Raw genomic sequence first — 15,372 nt, forward strand, 5'->3', positions numbered from 1 at the left:
TTGGTTGTTCAAGTTATTGGACCCGCTTATAACTTTTGAACGGATCAAGCGATTCAACCCTACCAACAAAAATTTCAAAGAGTTTCACTTAACTTAGATTTTCTAAAATTTTGAGCCGATTCGGATCGCTGCCAGATTTCGAGAAAACTAAAAAAAAACAGCAAAAAGTGTTTTTTTTATAACTTCTAAACGGCTATGTCGATCAATTCCATAAACTAGTCAGCACTCAACCTCACAAAACTACGCCGATTACCGCAAACAGGGTCAAAATCGATCAATTTTCTTGCGAGAAATCGTTCACGAAAGAAATCGCAAAAATAGATTTTTTTGAAATAACTCTGAAACGACTCGACCGATTAATTCTGAAGACTTATCAGCTTTCGACTCTGAAAAATCACGTCGATGGTCGCAAACCGTGTCAAAATTGGTTGATTTGTTCGTGAGATATCGTTGACGAAATTCTATCCGCATATCCGCAATAGGGTTGCACGATGGCAATCGAATATTACAATTGTAGTACGATAAATTCTTATTCATAGTTCATAATTTCAAGTTCCATTAATTATGAGAGTAGGGATGAGGACGATGCCGGTCTCCTGTCTTACTCACTATACATTTTTCAGCCATTTTTTTTTTTTGGTTTTATTTGTGTATCAATCGTAGCAGTCACTGTTATACCTATTTCTTTAATTTTTCTGTGCAACTCTCATGTTAATTTTACTGTCATCATAAATTTATCATTCATTTCCAGTGCAATAATTATTTATTTACAGTTTATTAATCTGACAAAGACAGTTTTAACTCTCAGTTTATTAAGTGATCTTCTTCTTCTTAATTGGCGTAGACACCGCTTACGCGATTATAGCCGAGTTAACAACAGCGCGCCAGTCGTTTCTTCTTTTCGCTACGTGGCGCCAATTGGATATTCCAAGCGTAGCCAGGTACTTCTCCACTTGGTCCTTCCAACGGAGTGGAGGTCTTCCTCTTCCTCTGCTTCCCCCGGCGGGTACAGCGTCGAATACTTTCAGAGCTGGAGTGTTTTCGTCCATTCGGACAACATGACCTAGCCAGCGTAGCCGCTGTCTTTTAATTCGCTGAACTATGTCAATGTCGTCATATATCTCGTACAGCTCATCGTTCCATCGAATGCGATATTCGCCGTGGCCAACGCGCAAAGGACCATAAATCTTTCGCAGAACTTTTCTCTCGAAAACTCGCAACGTCAACTCATCAGTTGTTGACAACGTCCAAGCCTCTGCACCATATAGCAGGACGGGAATTATGAGCGACTTATAGAGTTTGGTTTTTGTTCGTCGAGAGAGGACTTTACTTTTCAATTGCCTACTCAGTCCGAAGTAGCACCTGTTGGCAAGAGTTATCCTGCGTTGGATTTCCAGGCTGACATTGTTGGTGGTGTTTATGCTGGTTCCAAGATAGACGAAATTATCTACGACTTCAAAGTTATGACTGTCAACAGTGACGTGAGAGCCAAGTCGCGAGTGCGACGACTGTTTGTTTGATGACAGGAGATATTTCGTTTGCCCTCGTTCACTACCAGACCCATTTTCTGTGCTTCCTTGTCCAGCCTGGAGAAAGCAGAACTAACGGCGCGGGTGTTGAGGCCGATGATATCAATATCGTCGGCATACGTCAGCAGCTGTACACTCTTATAGAAGATGGTACCTTCTCTGTTTAGTTCTGCAGCTCGTACTATTTTCTCCAGAAGCAGGTTGAAGAAGTCGCACGATAGGGAGTCGCCTTGTCTGAAACCTCGTTTGGTATCGAACGGCTCGGAGAGGTCCTTCCCGATCCTGACGGAGCTTTTGGTGTTACTCAACGTCAGTTTACACAGCCGTATTAGTTTTGCGGGGATACCAAATTCAGACATCGCGGCATAAGGCAGCTCCTTTTCGTGGTGTCGAAAGCAGCTTTGAAATCGACGAAGAGGTGGTGTGTGTCGATTCTCCTTTCACGGGTCTTTTCCAAGATTTGGCGCATGGTGAATATCTGGTCGGTTGTTGATTTTCCAGGTCTGAAGCCACACTGATAAGGTCCAATCAGTTTGTTGACGGTGGGCTTTAATCTTTCACACAATACGCTCGATAGAACCTTATATGCGATGTTGAGGAGGCTAATCCCACGGTAGTTGGCGCAGATTGTGGGGTCTCCTTTTTTATGGACTGGGCATAGCACACTTAAATTCCAATCGTTGGGCATGCTTTCGTCCGACCATATTTTACAAAGAAGCTGATGCATGCACCTTATCAGTTCTTCGCCGCCGTGTTTGAATAGCTCGGCCGGCAATCCGTCGGCCCCTGCCGCTTTGTTGTTCTTCAGGCGGGCAATTGCTATTCGAACTTCTTCATGGTCGGTACGTCTGCTCCATCGTCATCGATTGGGGAATCGGGTTCTCCTTCTCCTGGTGTTGTGCGTTCACTGCCATTCAGCAGGCTGGAGAAGTGTTCCCTCCATAATTTAAGTATACTCTGGGCATCAGTGACTAGATCACCTTTGGGGGTTCTACAAGAGTATGCTCCGGTCTTGAAACCTTCTGTAAGCCGCCGCATTTTTTCGTAGAATTTTCGAGCATTACCCCTGTCGGCCAGCTTATCAAGCTCTTCATACTCACGCATTTCGGCCTCTTTCTTTTTCTGTCTGCTGATGCGTCTCGCTTCCTTCTTTAATTCTCGGTATCTATCCCATCCCGCACGTGTTGTGGTCGATCGTAACGTTGCGAGGTAGGCAGCCTGTTTTCTCTCCGCTGCGACGCGGCACTCCTCGTCGTACCAGTTGTTCTTTTGCACTTTCCGAAAACCAAGGGATTCGGATGCAGCTGTACGTAAGGAGTTTGAAATGCCGTCCCACAGTTCCCTTATACCGAGTTGTTGATGAGTGCTCTCAGAGAGCAGGAGTGCAAGCCGAGTAGAAAATCGTTCGGCAGTCTGTTGTGATTGCAGCTTTTCGACGTCGAACCTTCCTTATGTTTGTTGGCGTGCGTTTTTTGCCACACAGAGGCGGGTGCGAATCTTGGCTGCAACAAGATAGTGGTCCGAGTCGATGTTAGGACCTCGGAGCGCACGCACATCTAAAACACTGGAGACGTGTCTTCCGTCTATCACAACATGATCGATCTGGTTGGTAGTTTTTCGATCCGGAGACAGCCAGGTAGCTTGATGAATTTTTTTGTGCTGGAATATAGTACTACAGATAACCATATTTCGGGCCCCGGCGAAGTCGATCAGCCTCAACCCATTTGGGGATGTTTCCTCGTGGAGGCTGAATTTACCGACCGTAGTGCCAAAGATACCTTCTTTGCCCACCCTGGCGTTGAAGTCGCCAAGCACGATTTTGACATCGTGGCGGGGGCATCTCTCATAAGTGCGTTCCAAGCACTCATAAAAAGGCATCTTTGGTCACATCGACCTTCTCATCCGTCGGAGCGTGGGCGCAGAACCTCGCTTTGATGCGTATTGTGGCTAGACGTTCATTCACCGGAGTGAATGATAGTACTCGGCGACGGAGTCTCTCTCCCACCACGAATCCCACACCAAACTTGCGCTCCTTTATATGGCCACTGTAGTAAATGTCACAAGGACCTACTCGTCTCTGTCCTTGTCCCGTCCATCGCATTTCTTGGACGGCGGTGATGTCAGCCTTTGTTTTTACGAGGACATCAACCAGCTGGGCAGCGGCACCTTTCCAATTAAGGGACCGGACATTCCAGGTGCATGCCCTTAATTCGTAGTCCTTCTTTCGTTTGCCATGGTCGTCATCAAAAGGGGGGTCTCTCATCCGAGGCTGCTGTTGGTTTTTCATTGGGGTGAGCTTTTTACGTGGCGGGTCCCAAACCCAGCGCACAACCCTATGCAGGGGTGTTTCGCCTTCTCACTTTAGCTCACCTTCGAACGGGTGTTCTTAGGCTACCCAGAGGATACTTGGTCAAAGACCGGAAGTCGTAAGCTGCTTGCGTCATATGTAAAAGAATCGTTTCTGGCCACTCCCAAGTGAATGGCGATCAGAGAACTTTCCTCACTTGCGTGAACTTCTACACATGACCCCATCCTCCATTATTAAGTGATATCATGTAAATAAACACGTGTTGTAAGCTCCCGTCAACAACGGCCATTTCCTAAAGATTTTACTAACGATACGGTCACACATGTTTACGGATATCCAATATATCGTCGAAGAAGTACCGAAAATGGCGGACAATCTTTCATTAAAGCTATTAGCAACGCAGACATCGACATTGACAATCGTTGGGTGGTACCATATTCACCTTTGCTGAGCAAAACATTCAATGCTCATATTAATGTTGAGTCATGCAGTTCGGTGAAGAGTATCAAATATATTTGCAAATATGTGAATAAAGTTGAAATTACGAATTACCAAATTGGCCGGTATGTCAGTTCCAATGAAGCTGTCTGGCGTATTTTCGGTTTCCCAATTCATGAACGGGATCCAGCAGTTATCCAATTAGCTGTCCACCTTGAAAACGGCCAGCGCGTTCAGCGCAAATATATATTTCACGAACGATACAGTGCTTGATCGTGCTATAAATCCACCAAAAACTACGCTGACCGAATTTTTTGAACTGTGCAATCGTGCGGATGCTTTTGGTGCCTTCGCACAAACACTTCTCTACTCTGAAGTTCCACGGTATTTTACATGGGCTCAAAAAAAAAAAAAATGGATACTCTGCAAGCAAGGGACACCAGTTGATGCGCACCCCGGTTTATTTAAATCAATTACTTTGGGTCGTGTATATATAGTCAATTCAAGGCAGACTGAGTGCTTTTACCTGCGACTATTGGTGGTTAATGTCACCGGGCCATTGTCATTTCAAGATATACGTAAAGTAGATGGACAACAGTATCCTACGTATAAAGATGCATGCCTTGCTCTAGGCTTGCTAGAAGACGACAATCATTGGGACAGTACGCTTGCTGAAGCAACATTAAACTGCACAGGATCACAAATTCGTCTACTATTTGCTATAGTCCTGACTACATGTTTCCCGGCCCGAGCACAAATGTTGTAGGATAATCACAAAGATTCAATGACTGATGATATATTGTATCGACATCGTACAACGTGCAATGATCTAACGATATCATTCAGAGGTGCAATGTACAATGAAACATTTATTGCTATCGAGGATCTTTGCATTGCTATTGCGAATTTGCCAATCAGCCATTTCGGTATGAGCTCACCGAATCGAAGTGCATCTGATTTACTCAACACAGATATCAATCGTGAACTACAGTACGATACTGTAGAAATGGCAGGCATTGTTAGTCGCAACGTTCCACTACTAAATGATGAACAAAAAATTATTTACGACCGCATCATGCTGGCAGTTTCGGCAGGACAAGGAGGATTCTTTTTTTGGATGCACCAGGTGGAACTGGCAAAACATTCCTTATTTCGTTACTTCTGGCCGAGATACGATCCAAAAATGACATCGCATTGGCCGTATGTGGCTTAGATTTGGAAACACCATGCATTTCCCACGGACAGCTATATGTGGCATGTTCTCGCGTGGGAAACCCCTCCAGTTTGTTTGTGTTGGCTAAAGACGGACTAACCAAGCATATTGTACACTCTATTGCACTGAGAGATTATTTTTTTTTTCAATTGCCATAATTGATAGGATAATATGAATAATTATTTTTGATATTTAGAAAGCTATCAAAAATTGTAATTTAAAATATATTCGTTACTTTAATAAGGATTAATTTATTAACTTAAATAAAGCATACTTTCATTGTTTATAATGCTTTCGATTATAAGTACATCCCCGCACACTTTGTAGTAGATAGTTATTTTTATTGAACTAAAAAAATGTTTCATAGAAATAATATACATGGCAAAACAACGTTTGCCGGGTTAGCTAGTTACTATATAAATTAATGAAATTTTAAGATTAAAAGTTTTATAATTGGCTTTACTACAGCATTGAGGTTTCTGTAATCAATTTAATTTTTACTTATCTAAAATTGAAGAAAAATCATAGCTTTAATGAATATGAACTCATCACACCCACAATTTTTTATGTTACACTGTGAATGCTATTTTGCAACAGTCGCAATTTTTCATGTTTCCCTGTGAATGCTGTTTTGTCAAAGTCGCAATTTTTCATGTGATACTATGACTGCTACTTTGTTTCCCAAGTGTTCGTTATTTCCAGTCACTGCTACTTTAAGGTTGGTATGCAGCTCGCAAGTAATTGCTCAAGAAAAAAAATACATTATTTCTCAAGTAATTTGACAGCTGGTTACGCATTGTGAATGATCTACATTAGAAGAGCAAGAGAGAATAAACAAAGAAAACAAACTTTGTGCGTAATATGTACGTGTGTATGTGTATGGTAACATAAATATTTTCATTGAGATTTAAGAAATGTTGTTGATGATTGGTAGGTTTTATACAACATTTCAAAATGGAATATGCTTCATAATAATGATTTCAACTAATTTAGGATGAATTTGACGATTACTTCGATGTTCCTTCAAGAAACAATTGTTGATTTGATGTTTCTTCTCAAAACCAGGTTTGCCATATTCACATTTTACTGAAAAAAGTATTAAAAATTAGTACTAGATTTCTTGAGAGCTGCGTACTAGCACAAGTAAATTTATCGCAGGAAAGCTTCTTGACCGTTTCTTAAGCGTTTTTTTATATGAATTTTTTACGTTTCTTGAGAGCTGCGTACTAAGCTTTAGGAAACTTGTCACAACTGTGAACAGTGATTTTTAAGTAGTAGTGACAAAGTCACAGGTACTCTACTGTCGAGGCTATAACGTTTGTAAAATCTTTTGATTTTTAAAAATGAAGTATGCAGTGGCACGTACCAAACACTATTATGCATATAAACCAATAAGAACGATTTTTTCCAGATTTCCTTCAGATATAAAAGTTGTCCAAAAATTGTTAATTTCACTTACATATGTACATTGAACTGTTATTATATAAGTATGTATGTACATTTTTGTGTTTAAAGGTTGGTACGCAGCTCTCAAGTAATTACTCAAGAAAAAAAAAACATTATTTCTCAAGTAATGTTGACAGCTGATTACGCATTGTGAATGATCCACATTAGAAGAGCAAGAAAGAATAAACAAAGAAAACAAACTTTGTGCGTAATATGTATGTGTGTATGTGTATGGTAACATAAATATTTTCATTGAGATTTAAGAAATGTTGTTGATGATTGGTAGGTTTTATACAACATTTCAAAATGGAATATACTTCATAATAATGATTTCAACTAATTTAGGATGAATTTGACGATTACTTCGATTTTCCTTCAAGAAACAATTGTTGATTTGATGTTTCTTCGCAAAACCAGGTTTGCCATATTCACATTTTACTGAAAAAAGTATTAAAAATTAGTACTAGATTTCTTGAGAGCTGCGTACTAGCACAAGTAAATTTATCGCAGGAAAGTTTCTTGACCGTTTCTTAAGCGTTTTTTTATATGCAGTTTTTACGTTTCTTGAGAGCTGCGTACTAAGCTTCATATAAGAAACTATCCCTGCAAGACGGAGGTAAAAGATTGCACAAACACATTGAAACATTTCCTGCTGTTCACCTACACTGCTAAATTTTCTGCAATTTTCAATGAATGGGTGAAAGCGTACGTAAGAGCGAAAAAACTATCGACATTCTGTGGTTAAAAGAGAACACTATTTTTCAAGAGGAAGAAAAAGTAATAACGGAGGCTGGAAAAAATTTTGGTTAATTTTGGTGTTTTAACAAATAATATCTTATTTGATAAATATTTCAATTACAAATATTTTTTTTAAATATACCTATAAATAGAAAGTTTTTTAAACTAATTTTATTGCAGATTACCAAGCCGAGAAAGACTCGTAAACGTCTGCGAATATAATCCGTGCGATAATTTTAATTTTTTTCTTTGCTGTAGCTACCCGATGGTTGTGTGATAAAGGTTTTGAGGCGCTTTTCCAACCGCTTTTAATCGACGTTGAACCACAAGGCATCGCTGGGTTAGTGTTTAACACCGTACAAACGGCCGATATTGATATACGATCGGAATTGTACAAACATATCATGCTATCTGGCGATTCGTGTACTGAAGAATGATATAGACAAATTAGCTGTAAGTAATTGCAAATACAAAAATGTAACAGCGAAAAATAAAAACGATTATAATTTGCAGAAATTTTAAATTCATCTTGAAGATCCGATACGACGATAAGATATGGTCTTCATCGGCGGCGTTTATTCTGACTGATATGGAAAAGAATCACGCTGATTTTGGATGTATGTGTGAAACAAGAAAATTAAGAAATGTATTACAGAAACTTACAAAGAGCGCACAGTAGTAGCAAGAGCCAAAGGTTATGGAGAAAAATTTAATATTGTTATTGTTTTAGAGTTATACCTATACCTGTGTTTTGTGTTCTGTTTACACAGTTATCAGTTATCTATTAATTGACAGTTATCGTTAAATAGCTCTGAAACAGTCTATTATAACAAGCTGTATTTATAAAAATGATTATTTCTCACACGCTATGTATACTTATATGTATAAATATATTGAATTTATTAATCTTAACAACTGCTTTAAGTAAAAATGTTTTTACTATTAAATAAAGCAAAATAATATAAAAAATACTGAATTTTATTTAAAATAACTGTTATTGGTTATGGTTGCAAAACGGTATCCAATACGATAACTTGAGAATTCGTTGGAAGTAACAAATGGGTAACAAGTTTAATAATAGGCGTGTTTTATTTGACCAGGAAATTAAGCTATCAGCTTATGTATTTTGTATGCAAGACTTAGCCAACAGTATTATGTTGGCTTGTCATAAGCCATCATAGCTTGCATATTGAACTACGGGCATTGTCAGTTCATCGTTCTTTTCATTCACAATAGCTAGGTTTTTTCCAAAAATAAGTAGTTGGCAATAACGAGAAACCTCATTTCGACAGATGAAAATGTAAACAAACCAAAATTACTAATTTTTTGGATGAGTATTGAGATAAAATTAAGACAAATATGAACACTTGTTTTTAGTTTTTTGTATTCTAGATCTCAAATAAATAAAATAAATGAATTTGTATAGTATATTACTATTCCGTTTACAAATTTGAAATTTCAAACTAAATTTTATATAAGGTGATTGTTCTTGTCCGCATTGCCAACACAATTCGTTTTTAAGCGAATATATGAAATAAGCTAAGTGCGTTTTATTTGTCCATAATATACCTATTAGCGTGTGACGGCTAATATATCAAGGTAACAGATATGCATGATACTGCTTACAAATAGGTAAGAAACACGCGACCATGTTTACATGTTACAGGTAAAAAACTGCTAACTAAAGGTTGGTACGCAGCTCTCAAGTAATTGCTCAAGAAAAAAAATACATTATTTCTCAAGTAATTTTGACAGCTGGTTACGCATTGTGAATGATCCACATTAGAAGAGCAAGAAAGAATAAACAAAGAAAACAAACTTTGTGCGTAATATGTATGTGTGTATGTGTATGGTAACATAAATATTTTTATTGAGATTTAAGAAATGTTGTTGATGATTGGTAGGTTTTATACAACATTTCAAAATGGAATATACTTCATAATAATGATTTCAACTAATTTAGGATGAATTTGACGATTACTTCGATTTTCTTTCAAGAAACAATTGTTGATTTGATGTTTCTTCGCAAAACCAGGTTTGCCATATTCACATTTTACTGAAAGAAAGTATTAAAAATTAGTACTAGATTTCTTGAGAGCTGCGTACTAGCACAAGTAAATTTATCGCAGGAAAGTTTCTTGACCGTTTCTTAAGCGTTTTTTATATGCAGTTTTTACGTTTCTTGAGAGCTGCGTACTAAGCTTAAAATAATAACACCTACAGAAATTTGGGTAACAAATGCTTTTATTATGCGTAACACCTAGGTAACCTATTCTCTAACAAAAGTATTTGTTAGCTTTAACAGATTGTGAATAGTTTGATAAGGAATGTATATAATTTTGTTATGACGAAGTGTTACTTTTTTCCCACTCTCTGAACAAAAGTAAAAAATCCAGCCCTATTCTAATTCCCCCACAAAAATCACTACCTCCACTATTGTGAGATTTTCCGTATGCTGAGGTGATTTCAACAGCACAAATAGTCACAATTTCCTTACAAATTTGCGAAGTCTGAAAGCAAACCTCACAACGCAAAAACGGTTGTGTTTGTTATAATAATTTCAATATTTTTAAAGAAATTTAATTATTAATTAATTAATTAAATATTATAATATAAGTATTTATCTATCACTATAAATGTAAAACTACGGTCTTCACACATTTTACTTCCTTCTGAGTATGACATATACATTTTTATGTTTAAATAATATAATGTAATGCTGCAGCTGCTCCTGAGCTGTTCTTTCATATTTTGAAATCCTAAAAATTAATGAACTTATCAGATATGTATGCACCGAAGTTTATAGGTTTGCAAAATTACTCACATTTCTTGGTTATCCATTTCTTTATTTTCTCTTGCTTGTTTTTGTAAAACAGCTGGTTGAAAGCAAAGTGCTTTCATCTCATGTGTTGAGTTTTTTATGCTTTTTTCTTGTGAGGTTTGAGCAAGAATAACTTCATGAAGTAAATCTCACAAATTTTTCCTCACAAATCAGTTTTTTCAGAATGGCGCTGATAGTTTAACGTATGCAAAAGTTAGAAAAACCAAGTCGCTTACAAGTGTGCTGAAAAATACCCGTCTTGCAGGGTACGTCTGGATACATTGGAATTATATTCATTCACTTAATTGGCATTTATGTTGTCAATAGATACAAATATTTATTTACACAGGACGAAAATACTTTCTATTAATCTATTAATTTCAGTAAAAATGTTTTGCACTCAAAATCGTAAGTCTTTAAGGTGGCCATACACGACGCACATGTGCCATCGATCTGTATGAAATCGTTTCGTCATACACGACATACAAATCCTCTTTGCATTCGTTCTTCAAATAGTGAATATGTGCGACAAGCAAGAGGAAAATTGTTCGGCCGTGATCTTTCCTAATCAGGGACACAAAAAAAATGAGATTTTGTGTGCACACAGCGCCATAAACGACATACATGTGTGCACACCGATCGTAAAAAAGATTTCGCTAGCATGGATTGGTATGCCCACAAGCCCATACACGAATAAATTGCAATCGCACACATACCGATCGAAAGCACATGTGTGTCGTGTATGGCCCCTTTTAACAAGTAATTTATTTACAGCAAAAAATTTATATATATTAGGGGTATTCTATTGCTCATGCAAAACCTTTACACGGTGCACGAATTGCAGAATTTTCCTTTTAGTGCAACGGCACAACAACAAAAACCCACGCAGAAAATTATTTGCAATGGCTGTAAAATATGTCAGACCAAAACCCACGTTTCTTTTTATGCAATAATGAAAATAATTGCAACCCTGTGTCACCTGTCATTTTATATATAGACATATTTCGCCGTTAAATTGTTGAGGAAGGTAAGTTTTAATTAGATTTTATAATTTCTACTTAAATGATAAAGATTTGTTACAGTTTTTGTTAAGAATGAATGCAGAAGGTGTGCTAATTCAGAATAGCCATGCACAATAGTCATTCTCAATAAACTGATCGAATCAGCTGTTCATATATCACTAGATTCTGCAATGGGTGCTCTCTCGGCCTTGCATATTTCAGGATAGGATTTTCGCATTTTGTGTCATCGTGCAACCTTGCAAGAGCAGGAGAATCCCCCTATTATGTATTTGTTATGCATAATAATGTTATCTTTAATTGCTGAACACATAGAGTGCGATAGACTGCAAGCGACATCTGTCAAATATTAAAATACTCACGTTCTTAAGGACACAGTTATTTAGACAGCTGCACGACTATACGACTGCAGGCCGTCAGTTGTCTCTCTCGCTAACTTGAAAATATTCTTAAATTTGCCGACGACAGGAGAGACGACAGTAGAGTTGACAGTAGAGACGAGTGATGCCACTAATATGTAAAATGTAAAGTTATTCAAAGCTCTAACAAACCTGACGTTATTTTACAAATAAAGGCATAATATAGCTCTGTTATATCATTTTTAATAACAATTGGTAACACGACTCTACAAAAAAAATTTCGTTCTTTGTCCTAAAGTTTATTTTAAGATTTTCTTCTTTTGTAAAAGTTATAGTAATAATACTCTTTTCAGATGTTTTATACAAGTCTAGAATAACTTAAAATGTCATCGCGAAAGTGTAAATATGATGCTGATGCATTTTGTTATATATGTGGACAAATTATAAAAGTTCGAGATGTAAAATATAAACTAAATGCATTTCACGTCCTCTGTGAAGCCTACGAAGCATATTTTGACTGCCCTGTTCGGAATCAAGCTCCACATGTTGCTTGTAGTTATTGTAAAAGATGGTGAGAAGGAAAATAAATTTTCATTAAACGGTGAATTAAATATAATAGACATATGAATTTCTATTTCTATATGTTAGGTCGGTATCGAGGTGAGAAAAGGTTTATGAAATTTGCAATACCAAGAATCTGACGAGAACCAAAAGATCACGTTAACGTTTTGCATTGTGAATCCGAGTAAAAGGCGTAGAGGTAAACATGCAAAACCTATCGAATATCCTGACCTTGAATCTTCTTCTGCTCCAGTTTTACACGATTTTACACAACCTGTACCTGAGCCACCGATAAAATTATCGCAAAAAAGTAGCTGATCTCTTAGTTCTCATAAAACTAATTCCGATAAGGAGTTTTTACCGACACCAGAACATCATTTCGTCACTACAGAAGATTTTAATGATTTGATTAGAGATTTAAATTTAAAAAGTAAAGCAGAGCTCTTAGGCTCTAGCGTAAAGCAGTGGAATTTGCTTGATGATGTTAATATAACGAATCAGCGGACTAGGCATGAAACGTTCTCAACATTTTTCACAAAAGAAGATGGACTTAGTTTTTGCTATGACATAAAAGGTTGTTCGAGAAATTGGCATACTTTGTGTTCCTAGCGAATGGCGTTTATTCATCGATAGTTCTACCAAAAGCTTAAAAGCTGTTTTATTACATAACGCAAATAAATTTCCATCTCTTCCAATCGCTTACTCAGTATATCTTAAAGAAAATTATGAAAGTGTTAAAATTTTGCTCGAATCTGTAAAGTATTGCAAGTATAACTGGCAGCTAATTGGAGATTTCAAAATGGTGGGATTTTTATGGGACTTCAAAGCGGATATACAAAGTATCCGTGTTATTTTTGCTTATGGGATAGTAGAGCGGATGCTCCGCATTATACTCAACGGTCGTGGCCTGAAAGAAAGAAAACGTAAAATTTGAGCCAATTGTTGAAGCAAAAAAAGTGTTAATGCCGCCTCTGCACATTAAGTTAGGGTTGATGAAACAATTTGTTAAAAACCTGGATCAAATCTCAAAAGCTTTTGAATACTTAAAAAAAAATTTCCGAAGTTATCCGAAGCAAAGGTTAAAGCTGGGGTTTTTGTTGGTCCGTAAATCAGACAGATTTCCGCCGATCAAAAATTTCCAACGTTGCTGGATCGTATTCAAAAAGCGAGTTGGAACAGTTTCAAAGCAGTCGTTTCTGGATTCTTAGGAAATAACAAAGCCGAAAACTACGAAAACCTAGTTAAAAATATGCTAAAAAAAATTTGAGGCCATGGGCTGCAGAATGTCATTAAAAGTACATATGCTGCATGCTCATTTAAATAAATTCAAAAACAACATGGGAGCGCATTCAGAAGAGCAAGGAGAACGTTTTCAGCAGGACATTATGAGCTTCGAACCACGTTATCAAGGTCAATACAATGAAAACATGATGGAAAAATATATTTGGGGTTTATTAATATTGAAATTTTTTTATTGCTTTATCTTAAAGAACAACCCCTTGAGAACATTTTCTCAAATGTTCATAGAGATTCGAGCAGCAGAAAAAAAGTTACAGCACTTCTAACCGCGCGCCTCGTCGCGGCCCCAAGCCCGAGATGCCAGCGTCACGTGCAAATATCTCGAAATGGTGTTTTTTGAAAAATGACTTTGCGGTGACATGGATTGGCGGAAAACTACTGAACCGATTTTCAATTTTTTTTTTTAAATGTTCGTAATGAAATTTTTCTGTTCTTGAACGACCGACTTTTTACGCACAAACTTTTTTTTCGCCGAAATGAATATTTTGGTGAAATTTCTAGTGACCAAAAAGTTCATTTTTTGCATAAAACGTTCCCGTGTGCACAAATAAAAAATCATAAAAACGATCGTTCGAGCACAAGGAATTACACTAAACTGATGAAATTTGTTTGCTTTTATGGTATCAGTTGACTTGTTCGACCTGGGGAATTGTCACCGCAAGGCTCTGCCAAAAAAAGGCCTCTAAGGGAAACAGCCGCCCCTTAAAAACTATTTGATATTTTTCCACGAAATTTCGCACAAACATTGTTAATAAAGTGTACTATCAAAAAATAGAAACATTCGTGTCATGAAATAATTGCTACATACCTAAAATAAATCCCAACTTTCCTTTTTTTCTTCGACAAAGAAGGTATATAACCCCCTAAGAGATAGTACCAATGAACATAAAAGAAAAAGTAGAAGTGTGTACTTTTAAATTATTTTTTACGTTTTTGTAAGTTATTTTGATAGTAAAAATTAATAAAAATAATAAAAGTGTTTCTTTAAGTGATTTCATTTTCAATTAAAAATAAACCACATATTTTAAAAAATATCTTTAAATCGGTTTCCTAAATAAAAAAGCAAACTTTTTCATGGCGTTTATTTTTTTTCGTTTAATTACCACCTATAAAATTGAAATTTACTGCTTTAAGGTTCGAATCCAGGTCTCAAGTAATTGCTCAAGAAAAAAAATACATTATTTCTTCAAGTAATTTTGACAGCTGGTTGCGCATTGTGAATGATCCACAATAGAAGAGCAAGAGAGAATAAACAAAGAAAATAAACTTTGTGCGTAATATGTACGTATGTATGTGTGTAGTAACATAAATATTTTCCTTGCGATTTAAGGAATGTTGTTGATGATTGGTAAGTTTTATACAACATTTCAAAATGAAATAAACTTCATAATAATGATTTTAACTAATTTAGCATGAATTTAACGATTACTTAGAATTTCTTTCATGAAACAATTGTTGATTTCATGTTTCTTCGCAAAACCAAGTTTACCATATTCGCATTTTATTGAAAAAATTTATTAAAAATTTTATTTTATTTTTTTTATTTTTATTTTATAAAAGCTTACATAATAATACAATTATTATACAAACTTAAGAAAATACGCAGCACTAGCATCATGGGCTATCGGCCGACTGGTTATG

The 15,372-nt window shown here is 36.6% G+C and overlaps 1 protein-coding gene and 1 long non-coding RNA gene across 4 annotated transcripts in view; one reads left to right on the top strand and one right to left on the bottom strand.

Moving 5' to 3' along the window:
- Positions 1 to 2,617, bottom strand: part of LOC126765507 (uncharacterized) — an 81,508-nt gene extending 78,891 nt beyond the window's left edge. The window contains exon 1 of the long non-coding RNA XR_007668476.1: positions 2,510 to 2,617. This is a non-coding gene — a long non-coding RNA (uncharacterized LOC126765507). The remainder of the gene's footprint in view (positions 1 to 2,509) is intronic.
- LOC126765197 (protein diaphanous) overlaps positions 1 to 15,372 on the top strand; it is a 284,726-nt gene that overhangs the window by 129,785 nt on the left and 139,569 nt on the right. The window lies entirely within an intron of this gene.

The sequence above is a fragment of the Bactrocera neohumeralis genome, unplaced genomic scaffold, assembly GCF_024586455.1.
Source record: "Bactrocera neohumeralis isolate Rockhampton unplaced genomic scaffold, APGP_CSIRO_Bneo_wtdbg2-racon-allhic-juicebox.fasta_v2 cluster10, whole genome shotgun sequence".
In the NCBI taxonomy this organism is placed as follows: Eukaryota; Metazoa; Arthropoda; class Insecta; order Diptera; family Tephritidae; genus Bactrocera; species Bactrocera neohumeralis.